Here is a 17,304-nt window from a genome sequence, read left to right on the forward strand (position 1 = left end):
CCATATACTTAAAGTTGACAGCCAGGGACCATGGAATACATCATACCGGCGCCAAGTATTGCGTGGTTGCCACGGCATTGCAGCTATCGCCATCAAGCCCACTATAGCTTGTTCAATCTGCACCCACTGTTTGGGAAACAGAGTCCTGTTAATATCAAATAAAGCCCGTAGCTGAGATGCAGCATAATACCGCATAAGGTTGGGGACTCCCAGTGTACCCTGTGATTTTGATAAATACAGTATGGATCATGAAATCCTAGGGGGCGGCGACGCCAGATAAAATCAAAGATCTTTTTCTGCCAACTGCGTAATATTGGAGAAGGGATATAAACAGAGAAAAAAACAAGTACAGAAAATTTGGCAGTATTGTCATTTTAATAATGGCTACCCTGCCGAGCCAGGAGAAAGTGCCACTATTCCACCGACTCAGGTCATCCAGAATCTTATCTACTAATGGTTGATAATTAATGCGAAAGAGGTCTGGAAGTTTAGAGGAAAGCAGCACACCCAGATATTTGATATGTGTCTTTGCCCATTTAAATGGGAATTTCTCCTTAATGGTATGCACTGTGGTTTGGTCCAGGTTAAGATTAAGCAATTCAGATTTCTCGAGATTAACCTTAAGGCCAGATACAGCACTGAAGCTATTTAGTTCCCGCATCACCCCCCCCCACAAGGATGAAGCGGGGTCAGTCAACATTGAGATGTTTCCATTATAAGATTAGAAGTTTGGATACCTACTGCAAGTTTGTCATTTTTGTACATAGGTAATTTTCAAAGGATTTACATGTGTAAATGTAACATACTATTGTAGCAATTTTCAAAAGCCATTTACTCAAGTAAAGTGCTCTTATGCGAGTAAATCCTATGGACAATTCAATGGCTTTTATTGTAGCAATTTTCAAAAGCCCACTTGAGTAAAATGCATTTACTCGGGTAAAACCCAGTTTTACCCGTGTAAATGCTTTTTAAAATTGGGTCCATATGACCCATTATGATTACTTTAAAAACAAAAAAACCAAAAAAAACCCCCCAAAACTGTCATAGCAGGAACTAATTTCTGGAATAATTGGGGTTTTTCATTCTAATATTTTTTTGAATTTTTCTGTTTTATTTGTAATAATTACTGCTAATAGAAACAAGAACTTTTTTTTTTTTTTAGCTTCAGTGATTATCTGCTCATTTATTCTTTGACATGAGGTCTTACTAATTGGGATTTAACCTTTTTTGAAACATTTCATTGCTGTACTTTTTTTTTTTTTGTGCCTTTGGTGAAGGAGTTAGGCTGATATAGGCAGGAAGGAGGCACTAAATTAAGCGTGCAGATAGCTCTTTGAATCTTTTCTGTGGGACTGCCTGAGAGGCTATTGTGTATGTGACGCTTTAGCTGTGCTTATTTCTCAGGTAGCCTATGTTAAAAAAAAAAAAAACACCCCAAAAAAAAACAAAAACCAGTAGAAAAACTGGACATCTCCAAGGTTTTAATGGGGCTGTTTGCTAATAAGGTAAAAGTCTGTGATATGCTCTATACCAGTGTTTCTCAACTAAGTTCTCTAGTAATCCCTTCCTTCTAGCTGATCTGTTTTTCAGATGTCCACCATTGTTTGCAAATATATATCGTGCATATTCTTTGTGGATATTTTGCAGCCTTGACTGGGTGTGGGGGTCACAAGGCAGGGCTGGTTCTTCCATTAGGTGAACTAGGCAGTCACCTAGTGCAACAAAATTTCGAGAGGTGGCAAAAATGCTAGAAATCCAGGTGCTGCCTACCCAGAGTCTGACGTCGGTGCCAGGCAAACATTTTGAAACAATTATAAAAATCAAAATAACTGAACATATAGATAGTCAAAGTTTAATTGAACAAAGCCAACATGGATTTAGCTAAGGGAAGTCTTGCTTTTATCATTCTCTTACATTTTTTTAAAGGCATAAATAAACATGTGGATAGAATGAGCCAGTTGATATACGTATCTGGTTTTTCAGAAAGTGTTTGTCAAAGTCCCTCATGAGAGACTCTTGAGGAAATTAAATCTCCAGAATAAGTTCTGGTTCTATTGAAAATTTTTTTCCCCAATTCTGATGTACATAAACTTATTTTAGTAGATTTTTCCTTCTTTTCTTACCTAAGTTTTATGTACTATTTTAATTGTTTTGGTTTAATTTAGTTTTTATTTGAATTTCATTATACGGATTTTACTTAATCTGTTTTTGTATTTATTAATTTATTTATTCACATTTATATGCTGCTATTGCCAAGGCCCAAAGTGGCTCACAGTATAACATCCATAATCTAAGCACATACATAAAATCATTTCATTCCCTTTTATTCCCAATTTAGATCTATTTTTCTGTTTGATTTTGTTACATTTTTACATTTGGCTTTACTGTATTTTGTTCTGTTTATATATGAGATTTTCATCTTGTTTTACTATTTTAGATGTCATTTGTATGTTTTGAGTATTACTGTTATAGCACATGATTACTACCTTACTGTTTTAGTTAATTATTTTAATGTATGACAATTTGTTTTACTGAATTTTGCCTTGATTTGATTATAGAATGATGATTCATCAAATATAATAAAGTGAAGTAAAATGGGAAGCAATGTTCTGTTGTGGATTGAGAACTGGTTAAAATAAGTTTTCTCCATGGAGAAAGGTGAAGAGTAGAATGCCCCAGAGATCTGAACTGGGACTGCTGCTTTTAACATATTTATAAAAGACCTAGTGATGGGAACAATGAGTTGGTTGATCATATTTGCTGCTGATACAAAATTATTCAAAGTTGTGAAATCACAAGAGAATTGTGAAATATTGTAAGAGGACCTTGCAAGACTGGGAGACTGAGCATCCAAAGGACAGATTACATTTAATGTGGACAAGTGCAAAGTGATGCACTTAGGGAAGAGCAATCCAAATTATAGCTACATGACGCAAAGTTCCAATTGGGAGTCACCACCCCGGAAAAGGCATCAGCGTAGATATGTTGAAATCCTCTGCTCAGAGTACGCCAGTAGTCAAGAAAGCAAATAGAATGCTAAGAATTATTAGGAAAAGAATGGAGAATGAAACAATAGCATAATGTCTTTATATCTTTCCATGGTGCGACTGTACCTTGAGTATTGTGTGCAGTTCTGGTCACCACATCTCAAAAAAGACACAGCGGAATTAGAAAAGGTTCAAAGAAGGGTGACCAAAGTGATAAAGGGGATGGAGCAATTTGCTTATGAGGAAAAGCTAAAGAGGTTAGGGCTCTTCAGCTTGGAGAAGAGATGGCTAAGGGGAGATAAAACAGAAATGTATAAAATAATGAGTGGAATGGAACAGTAAACACAAATCAGTTGTTTACTCTTTCAAAAAGTACAAAGACTAGGGGACATGCAATAAAGTTACTAGATAATACTTTTAAGGCACACAGGAGAAAATATATTTTTACTCAACGCATAATTGGACTCAAATTTGTTGCTGGAGGATGTGGAAATGAGCGGAGATTCCCACAGGCCTGGAGACAAACTAGTCTGACTTCAGCCTCTCTTAAAACAGTATATCTTTATTACAGCTTCACACATGCACAACAGTAGACTGTCTTCCCATCAGAACAGTGTACTCTCTTTACCTACAGTTCATTACTGCTTCCTTTAGTACTAACAGTTCACCTTTATCTCAGCTCAGTGTTTGGACAGTATTACGTTACAGGAGCTGCCTTCCTCCTGGAGTCCTGGTCTGGTTATCCCCACCTGGATCCCAGCTCTTATTCCCCAGTCTGGTTATGCCCTCTGAACCCCACCTGCCCCAGAGGATCCCGCCCATACAGCATACTCTCCTTAAAGAATTTAAGATGTACCAGGCGACTAGCTTGGTCCTGCACAGGTAAATAGGGGAACACTAGGGGAAATGTCTCACAGATGTGATAAAAGCTGTTAGTGTAGTTGGGTTTAAAAAAAGGTTTGAACAAATTCCTGGAGAAATAAAATCCATAAACTGTTATCAAGGTGGACTTGGGGAAATTCACTGCTTATCCCTGGGATAAGCCTTGATGGGGAAAGGAGCAGCCGAAGAGCAGCCAAGGATTTATATCCTTGGCTGCTCTTCGGCATGTGGACAGCCAACTGCCCTCCATTCCCTCCCCCCCCCCACAAGATGGTGCAGCACCCCAGCTGATAATGTAAAACAAGTGACACACCCCATAGACACTTGCCTACTCTGCCTTGTTTATAAATCTGCCAAATTCAGCTTGTAGAGGTGATGGAAAATGGTAAATTCAGGTTTGGAAGCTAGAGAATTTTTGTTTCTTCACGTTGTAGAATCTGCGATTCTTCTGGCAGCACGCACTTCTGTTCTTCTCTTTTCCTAAGAAGCGATTAGCAATTACAAAGTTGCAGGACAGGAGGGTTCTCTTCCTCTGGACTATATGAACTGTGTATGGTATAGTTTGCATGTGGTAGAGCCGGATTATCTAGCCTGGCAGTAATAGCAATAACTGAGAGACATAGAGGTTGTGTTGGCTTTTACTTTGAGCCTACCTGTTTTAGATGTGCTTTCTGCCTTTTTTTCTGAGATGCTTATTTTTCTGACAATTTTTTTATAGCTTTGAGATGGTTATTTTCGAGAATTCATGAAAATCCCTTTGCATTGTGTGTTTGTGAGAAATGTTATTTAAGAGAATCTCCTGTAGACTTAGCACTTGTAAAAGGGCATCAAAATTTTGGCTTTCAGGGCTGAAAAGACAAACACATGGATATTGGTGTTCTAAGGCGCACAAAACCAGATGACAAAAAAACGAAATGCAGTAACATCACTACCTATGATTTAAAGAAACAGGAGTTCTATTGAACCAAGCAGAAATATATTCATGTATATATGGGAAATCCTTGAACTGAAAGGTGACAAACCTATTGAAAAAAACCACTTGCATTGTATAGAAAGGTAAAAAGTAAGAGAATACTTAGCTACATTTAGAAATACATTGGGTATGTATCAGTGATACATCCTATAAGGCAAAAGCCAGTGGCTTTCACACTGCCATAAAAAGAGTTGCCGAGCAATTTGGCCTCTCCATTGCCAGCCACTGGCTCAAAGCCCTAGTTTTTTGTTTTTTTTGTTTCTTTTTAGTTTAATTTATAAAATATGCCACAATTCACTAAAAACATCAGAGGTGTGCGTATGCTTTGTGTTGATGAAAGGAATTCTTTATTCCTCGACAAACACATGGGCACGCACAAACCTGGACATCGAGGCTGGGGGAGGGGGAAGATTAAGGCTGTGGGTGGGGGGTGCTGTTGAGGCTGGGAGGAAAGCTGTCTCATTCTGCTGAAAGAAGGAAATGAACTGCTGTGGGGGTTGGTGGTTGACCTTTTGATGGGAGGATGACTGATACTGAGGAGAGTTGCTGGGGGAAGGAGGCATGGAGAGGAATAATTGAGGCTTTTGGGGGAATGGTGGAATAAGTGGGATAGAGAAGAAAGGACAGTGGATTTAGTGGGAGGTTGGGGGGTGGTGGTGAGGATTAGTGAGTTAGCTTAAGAACATGAAATAAACCATGCTGGTTCAGACCAAGGTCCCTTGAGCCCAGCCTCCTATCTCCGACCATGGCCAGTCTGGGTCACAAATACCCGGCAAATCCCAAAAAGTAGATCTGTATTTCTTGTTACTCATTCCCACGGATAACGATGGCTCTCCCTAGTCTACCTGGCTAAAACTTTTTTTATGATCTTTTTTTTTTCCAGGAGCTTGTTAAAACCTCTTTTAAACTCTGCTGTTAGCTGCCTTGACCATGTCTTCTGGCAACAGATTGTGCACTAATGGAAAAGCACTTTCTGAGATTTGTTTTAAATCTGCTGGTGGTTAGTTTCATGGAGTGTCCCTTTTGTTTTGGTATTATTTGAAAGGATCAATAAAACTTCTTAATTCACCAGTTCTACCTCATTCATTATTTCATAAACTTCTGTCATTTTCCTTCTCAGCTATCTCTTTTCCTTCAAGCTGAAGAGCCTAACCTATGTAGGCTGCCTTCATAGGGGAATTGTTCCATCCCCTTTATCATTTTTGTTCCTCCCTGAGCACCTTTTCTAGTTCTGCTATGTCGTTTTTGAGATGGGCAACCAGTACTACACAGTACTCATGGTGCAGTTGCACTATGGCTCGATATTTTCTGATTTATTTTTCATTCCTTTTTGGAGTATTCCTAATATTCTATTTGCTTTTTTGACTGCTCCTGCTGCACACTGAGGTGAGGATTTCAATGTATTGTCCACAAGGACTCTAAAGTCTTTTGCTTGGGTGGTAGTTCTTTATATGAAGCAACATGCACCTGTAGTTGAAATTAGTTTTCCGTATGTATATCACTTAACACTTTTCCACATTGTGTCATCCACAAATTTGATCACTTCACTTGTTTTTTTCAGATCATTGATGAATGTTAGACAGCACAGGTCCAAGTATAGATCCCTGGGATACTCCACTATTGACCTTTTTCCATCTGGAAAATAGACAGTTAGTCCTACTCTCTGTTTATGGCCTTTTAACCAGTTACCAATGTACAGTAGGACATAGCCTCCTATCCCATGAGCTTTTAATTTCTTGAGGAGTCTCTCACGAGCACTTTGTCAAATGCCTTCTGAAAATCCAAATACACTATATCAAATGGTACATCTTTATCTACGTGTTTATTTACACCTGCAAAAAAATCTAATAAATTTGTAAGGCAGAATTTTTTTGCTAAAATCATGTTGACACTTACCTATTAAGCCATGTCTATCTATATAGCCAATATCAAGCTCACTGGTCTATAGTTTCCTTGATTTCCCTGGAGCTCTCTTTAAAAATTGGAGTTACATTGGCCATCCTCCAGTCTATAAGAACTGTGGATGTTTTAAATGATAGGATACAGATTACTAGTAACAGGTCTATAATTGCATGTTCGAGTTCTTTCAGCACTCTGGAATGATTACTATCCAGACCTTTTGATTTTTTACTCTTGCGTTTGTCAGTTTGATCTATTGCATCTTCCAATACCACAGAGATTTCCTTTAGTTTCTCAGAATTATCACCATCAAAGAATATTTTTGTGTGGGTATGTCCTCAACATCCTTCTTGATAAAGACCAAGACACAGAATTCATTCAGTTTTTTTGTTATTTCCTTATCCTCCCTGAGCATCCTTTTTACTCATTGGTCATCTAGTGGCCTTCCTGATTCCCTCACAGGCTTTTGCTTTGAATGTACTTGAAAATATTTTTATTATTTTTTGCCCCTCTGGAAAGCTTCATCTCAAATTCTTTCATGGCCTGTCACTACTGTTTTACATCTAAATTGCCAGAATTTATGCTTTTTGCCTATATTCTTCATTTAGGGTTTGCTTTCCATCTTTGAAAGATGACCTTTTGACTTTAACTGCCTCTTTCAACTCACCATTTAACCATACTGGCAGTTGTTTGGTCTTGTTTTGACCTCCTTAATGCATGGAATACTTTTTATCTGGGCTTCTAAGATGGTATTTTTAAACTTTGAAGGAATGGTAGGGATTGTAGAGCTGAACAGTTGGTGTGGATGGGCAGAGAAGATAGGCGTAATGGTCTTTATCTGCCGTCATGTTTCTATGTTTGTGTCCACATCTCATACAAATGTTTAGCTTTGGCACTGTTCTTATTTAGTTTCTTTCTAACTAATTTTCTCATGCTATCAAAGACTCCCGTTCTAAAGTTATATGCTGCTGCAGTAGTTTCACTTAATGTCCTCCCTCCAGTGATTGTATTAAATTTTACTGCATTATGATCGCTATTGCCAAGCTGCCTCACCATATTAACCCCTTGCACTAGGTCCTGTATTTCACTGAGGTCTAGATCTAAAGTAGCTGGCCCTCTTATTCATTCTAGGACCAGCTGCCCCATGAAGCAATGATTGTATGGCATCAGTAAACTTTAACCTCTCAAGCATGTTCTCATGAGACATTGACCCAACCAATACTGGGGTAATTGAAGTCTCCCATTATTATTGTGTTGCCAGTTTTAATTTCCCTTCTAATTTTTCCTAGCATTTTGCATGGGAATTTTGTGTATTCCGTGGAGTATACTTTTCAGATCTTGAGGGGGACTGAACTGCATATGCACTACACCATTAAACTTTTGAGTGCTCATATCCTGTCATTTATAACAGGTGTTTTTTCTGGTTTTTCATAATACAACAGAATTTTCCAAATGAATACATTTTTCTTTTGTGTTTGATCATTTAATTGTTTTAAGTTCTAATTTTTGAGAACCAACATTGTCTATGGTATTTTGTGTCAGCTGTGATTTCACTATTACTTTTTTCATCACAGTTGGTCTGTTATGTGCTAGTTTATTAGCATCTAATATACGGTGTTTGATCATTATAGCACAATAGGTACAAGTATTTTTTTGCACATTGTCTCCTAGAAAAAATAACCGAGACATAGTTGAGCAATGTTAAGAAAAAAAAGTAGTAGTTCATTTCTCCTGAAGTGCTATAATGATCTTATACTTATTCCTTGTAGTCTGTCTCTTGATAGCATTTACTGTGAAACTTTCAGACCTTGTCTTCTGTCTTCCAGCCAAGACCACCCTTCTCCCGCCATAAGCAGAGCAAAAATTATATTTATGCTTTGTCGCAGGCAGGGTTTATTCCTAAATAAAGGGGAAGATGAGTGGGACTAGGCTTCAGAAAACAAACCAGGCATGAAAGAGGGGGCACAGGGGAGCAATTTGCTACACCGAATAACTTCCATGCCTGCATAAGCGGCTAGCAGCAGGTTGAACTTGGCACGTAGCCTTATTCTGTAAGTTTGTCTCTGATGATCCAGGAAAATGGAAGAAAGAGAGAGAGAGAGGAGGAAATTGTTTAAAAGCATAATATTGTTTCAGTAAAAAAACCCAGATGTAATCTTACCAGCTATGGTCTTTTTCCCTTCATGTACTCCTGCCCCTTTATTAGTAAACCCATTGGGATATTGCTAGCACCTGCCAAGATATGAGAAGGGTCTTCTGAGTAGCTGGTAAAGGGCAGTAGAGAGAGGGGTCATTGCTGCTTTTTTACTGAGCAAATTCATGACAAAAAAATCTTCCTATTTAAATTTTTTTGTGTAATGTGGCTGAAACTACTGTTAATGGTACATGATGGGGTTTGACTGCCGTTTGGAGTGCGATGCTATGCGTTGTGCAAAGAAAGTAAATTACGTGTTCAGCAGCAGCTATTGTGGAGCTTGGGTAACTGAAGAATAAGGATATTGACCCTGAATTGTATAGGATCTGTAGATAATGAAGATTGCTACAAGATCACTTTTATGGCATGATACCTAGCTGCATGGCAGCATGCAATAAATTGACCACACTTTAAGAACCATAGGCAAGCAATGAAAGAATTGTTAATTGCCAAATCTGTTTAGGCACTCTGATTAGTTTATTTTCCAATATGTATCTAGGGTAATAATTGAGCAGATTATTAAAAAGCAGCTTTAGGAATTTTTGTCCAATAGAGACTGTCTTGACCAATGTTCCCTCCAAGGAGTGACTAGTTGTGTGCAAATTTTTTTTTTTTTTTTTGTGTGAGCAACAATTTTTTTTAAACTAATTTTTGAACACCAGTATTAGCGTAGGACAAAGAAATATTTCAGTGAGCAACCGTGTAAAACTTGTGAGCGACTCTCCAAAATGTATGAGTGATCACACAGATGCTCAGCTTACAGGGAACAGTGATCTTGACCCTTACAAATCTGGTTTCCTCTCTGGCTTTAGCACAGAGACAACTGTAATTACATTACTGGATGATATGAGACCAGAATTAGATCAGAACAATTCAGCATTTCTGGTTCCTCTAGGTATATATGCTGCACTTGAAACCATAGCTCACAATATTCTATTACAACGCCTAGCGTAACGTGGTACTACACTAGTTTTGCTCTTATCTTGCTGGTAGAATACAATCAGTTGTTATAGGAGATTTTTCATTGAACCCCTGATCTTTCATGTGATGTCCTAGGGTTTGGTCCGTTCACCTGTATCATTCAACATGTGTATGAAAACTCTGGGTTAGATTATTGAAAACTATTAATTGTGGTATCACATCTATACAGATGACATACGACTTTATACTTCGTTGAAAGTAGGATCAGTTGAAGCCATTGCTAATAATCTCAGTCATGGTTTGATGATATAGTGAGATGGATGAACATTAATAAATTGACAAACTTAGAAAAAGAACACGGTAATGGCGGTAATAATATACAAACTCAAAAAAAATATCCACCACGAACAGTTCAGCCTGACGCAACTTGCATTTCATGTGCTTTCATCAGGCTGTTGCCTTGATACAAACGTTCCTAACTTTTTGAACAGAGTTCTTTGCCGCTGATGAAGGCGCACGAAACGCGAGTTGCATCGGGCTGAACTGATCGTTTTGTTGGAATGGCCAGCGCTCTTAAAGCAAATCCCTAAGATTAAGTTGTTTTGCTTTAGCACTTTGGGTGTTTTGTTTACACTTGCACCTAATAATTTCAAAAAACTGAAGTGTGGCTGTCTGAAGACCTATGATTAAATCTTCATAGCGGAAGAGCTCCTGCCAGTGACTTTTTAAATAAAAAGTAATGATGTCTTCCTTGGGTTTCTCAGCTATATTTTTGAAGGAAATAGGATGCTAGGCTTGATGGACCCTTGGTCTGACCCAGCATGGCAGTTTTTTTATATGTTCCCATTTTATTAGCTGTTGGTGGCTTTTTTTTTTTTTTTTTTAGTTAATAAATTGAAACTGAACCCTAAAAAAATCCTGTAGTACTCTGGGTGGCCGTCAAAGACTCACAAATGCGAGCGATTTGTAAAACTTGGGAACATACTTGCTATCGGCAGTTGAGTATATAGTGTAGGAGTGATTTTGGATTCAGCTCTTATCTCTGGGTGCCCAAATTATGGCAAAGTCTCAAATTTATTTTTCTCATTTGAAGCTGCTTTTCATGGAGCAACTGGCATTGGCTGTAGTTATTCATGCCTTTGAGACATCCAAGTTAAATTACCTTAATTCCTTATATGCTGGTTTTTCTAGAAGAACATTTAGTGCAAAATGCTGCTGAGTGACTTATGACCAGCACTAAATATTGCTGGCAAATTATTCCTGTTCTTAAAGGATTACATTGGCTACCATTCAGCTTCCGATTTAAATTTAAGATTTTGAGTTTAGTTTTTTAAAGCTCTAGATGAGTTAGGTCCTTTTCAACTAAGAGATTAATTCACTCTTTATCTTTCCTTGTGTGTGTTGTGCTTTGTTGTGGATGCTCTTTTAATTGTCTCTCCACTGTGTGTAATCAGATTATTAGGGACCCTGGGTAAGGCTTTTTCATGTATGGAATTCCATACTAAAAAAAAATGTCAGTTTGGTAGATGATTTAATTTTTAGGAAGTTAATAGAACCCGGGCTTTTCTAAAAGGCTTTTAATTAATTAGAAATGCTGTATTTATCCACCTGGTTTTATTTATTTTCTCCAAAGGTAAATAAAACAGGTCTAATCAATTAGATCTATATTTTGAAACTGTTTATTTTACTTGCTTATTGGGTTCTATTTATTGCTTGTGGGGTGTTCTTTATTATTTTTTGGTTTGTTTACTTTTAGAATTGGTTCTTAGGTATATTTATGAGTAGTATTAATGTTTGGTTTTGTGATTTTAATTTTTTTTTTTGTGGTTTATGAAATTTTCTCTTTGGTTTTTCTTTTATGACTATGCTTTTGTTATGTTTTATTGCTTTGATTTGCATTGTATTTTATATTGTATTTTGTTGTACCTCACCTTGAGCTATGCTGGAAAGATGAGAGATGAATTAAAATTTGATTCATTTTCTTTCCTTTTGCTCTTGTAGATTCACTGAATTAGTGTCCTAAAGTCAGGTCAATGATTCCAATCTTGCACCCTCTGTAGATGTCTTTTCTCGAGTGCATTCTGGATAGTTGACTGCATGAGAACAACATGTCAAAATAAGGATGAAAACAAGAGGGTGTTTCATTTCTTCCTTTATTCTCCCCTTGTTTTAGTTTTTATGATCTTCTCCCTATCCCAATTTACCTGAAGGTCTCCTTTTTTTTTTTTTTTTTGCTTTGGTGCATGCCGCGCCCCCACTCAGACTAATTCACATTACTTCAGTTGGTCATGGATTATCATGTGGATGTTTTTCTTTCTGACCTGATGAAAGGAGGCCAAAAAGGGTACAGCTGCAACTCTACCCCAAGATCTGGAGCCCCCCCTTAACTGAGAATTCTTTCATTATAAAAGCCTGTGTCTGCTTCAGTCCCTTTTCTCCATAATACTGAAAGGTAAAGGTCCTGAGAGGAATTAGTGGGGGGGGGGGGGGAGAACAAGATGGGACAGTTTGGCAGCCTCTCACTGTGGGGAGGGGAAGAGAAAGAGGCCAGATCAGTTATAATAGCCCCTTCCTTGGGCAGCTTCCAATTGAGGGTGGGGGATGGCATAGTTATAACAGCCCTTTGGATAGTTGTCTGGCCTTCTGTATCCAGGTAGCCTGCAAATGTCAGCCATAAGAAGCTCAACTGGGAGCCTCTTACCTGGGGGGGGGGGGGGGGGGGGGTCCTGTGGTGATAGTTGGATCCCTCTCTTCTCAGGCTGTGCCAATGAGAGATTCCAATGGCCAACACACCAGCCTTGAGCGTGCTAACATAACATGGTGAAACAAAAGTTGTAATGAATCTCTGTATAAAAAAGTTACCCAAGTATCTCCAGAAACGGATTAAAAAATATCATAAATCTGAATAAAAATAAATACAAGTTTTTTAAGCATAAGCTTAAATAATACAAAGAATACTTTGTTATGACATCAAAGAATTCCATACCTAGAAAAGTAATAGAAATATTCATATGATTTGTCTGAAGATTTTTAAGTGGAGGGATGGCACAATTTTATTTTTGTCAAGGTTTGCAAAAATGTATGTATGTATTTAATTATTTGGCATGTTCTAGATTCTGCAGTCTCCACAACTGTGGAGTACAGAATTACATAAAATACATGAAACACAAACAGTAATAAAAACATAAAACAATGTATCAGATAAAATGTCAGTTATAAATAGTATTAAAATAAAATGCCTTTACTTGCTTCCTGAAAACTTTCAAAGTCCACAATTCTTTAAGTAATGTGTTCCATAATATTGGAGCAATATAAGAAAAAACTCTTGCTTGTGTTGATTGTATCAGTTACGCAGCAGCAGTACCTCTAAAAGGTTGGCTTCCTGTGACCTTAAGTACGACTGGGATTATATCTTGATAATGTGTTAGCTAAGGTGCAAGGATTTTCATTATAGAACAAAGATTGGTACTGGCAATTAGCATAATTAAATCTGATAAAGAAGAAAACTCAGATGGATTATTTGAAGGGGCTCCAGTGAACATGGCATACCGAAGACTGATTTCTCTCAATAAGCCTGTTCTCTCAGAAAGCATAAGAACATAAGAAAATGCCATACTGGGTCAGACCAAGGGTCCATCAAGCCCAGCATCCTGTTTTCAACAGTGGCCAATCCAGGCCATAAGAACCTGGCAAGTACCCAAAAGCTAAGTCTATTCCATGTTACCATTGCTAATGGCAGTGGCTATTCTCTAAGTGAACTTAATAGCAGGTAATGGACTTCTCCTCCAAGAACTTATCCAATCCTTTTTTAAACACAGCTATACTAACTGCACTAACCACATCCTCTGGCAACAAATTCCAGAGTTTAATTGTGCGTTGAGTAAAAAAGAACTTTCTCCGATTAGTTTAAAATGTGCCCCATGCTACCTTCATGGAGAGCCCCCTACATGGAGTGACTACAATCCTGAGAAACTACTACTACTTTTTAACATTTCTAATTGCATGTCATCTTAAGAGCACATTATGAAAATGTGAATATTTTAATAGAAACATGACAGCAGGAAAAGATTATATGGCCCATCCCTCCATTATAATTCTCATGACTTCCTTAAAAATCTCCTATATTTATCCCATGCCTTCTTGAATTCATATAGGGGTAGATTTTCAAACTATGCGAATAGGCCTACTTTTGCTGGCGCATCAGGCGCAAGCAAAAGTACGCTGGATTTTAGTAGATACGTGCGGAGCCGCGCGTATCCACTAAAATCCTGGATCGGCGCGCGCAAGGCTATGAATTCTGTATAGACGGCGCGCGCCGAACCGCGCTGCCTACCCCCGTTCCCTCCAAGGCCGCTCCGAAATCGGAGCGGCCTTGGAGGGAATCCTCTAACGCCCTCCCCTCACCTTCCCCTCCCTTCCTCTACCTAACCCACCCGCCCGGCCCTGTCTACACCCCCCCTTACCTTTCTCCGGGGATTTACGCCTCCCGGAGGGAGAAGTAAATCCCCGCGCGCCAGCGGGCCTCCTGCGCGCCGGGCCGCGACCTGGGGGCAGGTACGGAGGGCACGGCCACGCCCCCGGACCACCCCGGGCCGTAGCCACGCCCCCGTACCCGCCCCCAAAACGCTGCCTACACGCCCCCGAAACGCCGCGATGACCGGGCCCGCCCCCGACACGCCCCCGACACGCCCCCTCTGAGAACCCCGGGACTTACGCGAGTCCCGGGGCTCTGCGCGCGCCGGTAGGCCTATGTAAAATAGGCTCACCGGCGAGCAGGGCTCTGAAAATCCGCCCCATACTGTTTTTGTCTCCACTTCCACTGGAAGGCTGTTCCACACATCCACCACCCTCTCTGTAAAGAAATATTTCCTGATTACTTGTGAGTCTACCCCTTTTCAGTCTCGTCTCATGACCCATCATTCTAGAGCCTTGTTTCCATTGAAAAAGGCTCATCTCATGTGCATGGAAACTTTTGAGATATTTGAATGTCTCTGTCCATAGCTCCCCTATCTCGCCTTTCCTCTAGGGTATACATGTTATATTTTCATATGCTTTAGAATGAAGACCACTAACCATTTTAGCCACCCTCAGAACCGACTCAATCTTGTTTATATCCTTCTGAAGGTGCGGTCTCCAGAATTGTACTCAGTATTCCAAGTGAGGTCATCAGAGACTTATACAGGGGCAATATCACCTCCCTTTTTCTGCTGACCAAGCCTCTCCTTATGCAGCACAGTATCTCAACACTATATTCCCTCGTATTGTTTCAGCTTCGTTGGTCTTTGCAGCTGATTTGCATCCTTCACATATCTGGCAGCCGCTGGGTGGGCTGCAAATTTAGAAAGAATGTTTTGGTATCAGCCAGAATGTTTTAGGAGTCCCAGGAAGACCTGGTTTTCCTTAGAATTGCTCTCTCATTCATTTGTTTGACTCTTTTCTTTGCTCATTTTTTGGGAGGAGTCGTATTTGTGGTTTATGTCTGGATTAGATTCATAGATATCGATTTCTCCCTGCCTCCTCCTCCGGCCCCCCCCCCATGCCTGATCCCTTCTCCACCTAACTTTCCTCTCTCCACGGTCTGGGGGCAGAGGGGAGCTTTTCCCTGCTGGCCAAACCATAAAAGCAGCTCGCCTTATGCAAGCCTGCAAGGGAAGTTTTCACGGGAGAAGAAGGGGTGGCAGGGAAGGGGGAGGGGGGGGGGAGAGAGAGAAAATGAAGACGTTATCCTCAGTCTCTTTGAAGAAAACTCTCCCTACATTTAGCCTGTGACTGTTCAGGTTATGTAACTGCCATTGTCGCTACTCGCTTTTTGTACTTCATTTCTGCTCCTGTTACAGGACATCCTGAAAATGTTCTCCTCTTGCTTGGCCAATGTCCACAGCCTTGGTTGAGGGGTATGAAGAAGGAAACACACTTTTTTTTTGAGGAAATTTGCCATGGAACAAAGCACTTCTTACTGGAAAAGTTAATGAGATAATAGTCTCTGCGCAGTCAGAGTGTTTATGCCATAACCTAAAGCAAATTATAATAAGCGCTCATTGATTTCTCTGAGTATCTTCAGCTCTGGTGGAAAGCAGGGCCAAGAAGGTGACTTGTGAGGAACGATTTGCCTGATAAATCTCAGTGTAGGGTACAAAGGGGCCTTTGAACTGTCTTCTGTTTTTCTTTTTTGTTGGAGGGCAAATGAGTGAAAATCAAGTGCAGCTGTTTTTGTTATCATAGGAAATCTATTTAGATGTAAATACAGTGAGCAGCGGAGAGCAAAACGAACGAAGGTTAAACTGTGAGCAATTGGGGGAACATCATTAATGCACAATGTAATTTCTTATGGCAAAGCATGGGTTAGGTTGGGGTGGAGAGAGGGAGGCAGGTTTGGGGGAAAGAGGTTAGATAATCTCTCCGTACTGTAACACTAGTGAGAGCTGCAGTTTTAAGGCACATGTGCAATTTTGATGCATTCTTTTATGGACGTGGTAAAGAACGCATTAAAGGGATATCATGTCTCTCTTTCCCTCCTTCCCAACCTTGCATAAGTCCACCTGAGGAGAAGGAACAGCACAGCTGGATGGTGATTCACGCACAACAGGAAAGAACTGCCCGCATGCTCTTCTGCCTTCATAAACGATGCGTGTGGAGCATCTGTATAGTTCATGAAGGAGTTCGCCTTTCCGAATTTGCCACTGAACTGTATGGATGGTTAAACAGTTCTTAAAACCCAAGGATGCTTATTTTTTTACTTGCTTTTTGTAGGAATCTGTCCCAGTCGCGGAAGTTTGAAAGTAATATGCCATGGACCTTTATTTGTAACCCTCTTATGCGGAAGCCATTCCGAGGCAGCTAGGAGATACTGCTATGGAGTTATTCCAGCTGCTCCCTTCTGCAGTGCTCTTGTCCTTACCAGCCTGAGACTGATTTGAACCTCCATTGCTGTTTCTTCCATCACTCCTAGTGTTCTTTCTCTCTGTGTTTTGTGGACATTGTCTATCGGAATAAAAAAAACATTTTTGCCGTTCATCTGAAATGAGTCCCTAGCAGTTTAATGGTAGGGAACATCATGAATCTCTCCGTTCCTAGGAAATAGTTGAATCCATTCCGTATTAAGGTCTCAGTGTAATCAAAGAGTTCTCGTTAGACTTTCTGGAAAATTAAGGGTCTGATATACCTGCCATGTCAGTGGAATCTTTGAAAGCTTTTTGTTAAGGTTCGGGCCTGCAGGGGCCTGCAACTGAGTAATGGAAGCTGTGATTTCTGAAGAGAAATGAATGAGTAATGACAGTGGTGAAGCTGTCTATCTCCCTAAGTGTCATTGAGTCAGATACATGTCATAAACCTTCATCAACGGGCAGTGCCTCTCTCTACCTTGGCCGACACTGGGGCTATGCATCATTAATATAAATGGGTGCTGTCAAATTGTCTCCCACTAATCTGTATTTTAAACTTAGATAGAA

At 39.7% G+C, this 17,304-nt stretch overlaps 1 protein-coding gene across 5 annotated transcripts in view; it reads left to right on the plus strand.

Moving 5' to 3' along the window:
- Positions 1-17,304, plus strand: part of MAD1L1 (mitotic arrest deficient 1 like 1) — an 841,854-nt gene that overhangs the window by 66,989 nt on the left and 757,561 nt on the right. The gene's annotated exons all lie outside the window — the stretch shown is intronic.

The sequence above is a fragment of the Rhinatrema bivittatum genome, chromosome 14 (assembly GCF_901001135.1).
Source record: "Rhinatrema bivittatum chromosome 14, aRhiBiv1.1, whole genome shotgun sequence".
Lineage (NCBI taxonomy): Eukaryota > Metazoa > Chordata > Amphibia > Gymnophiona > Rhinatrematidae > Rhinatrema > Rhinatrema bivittatum.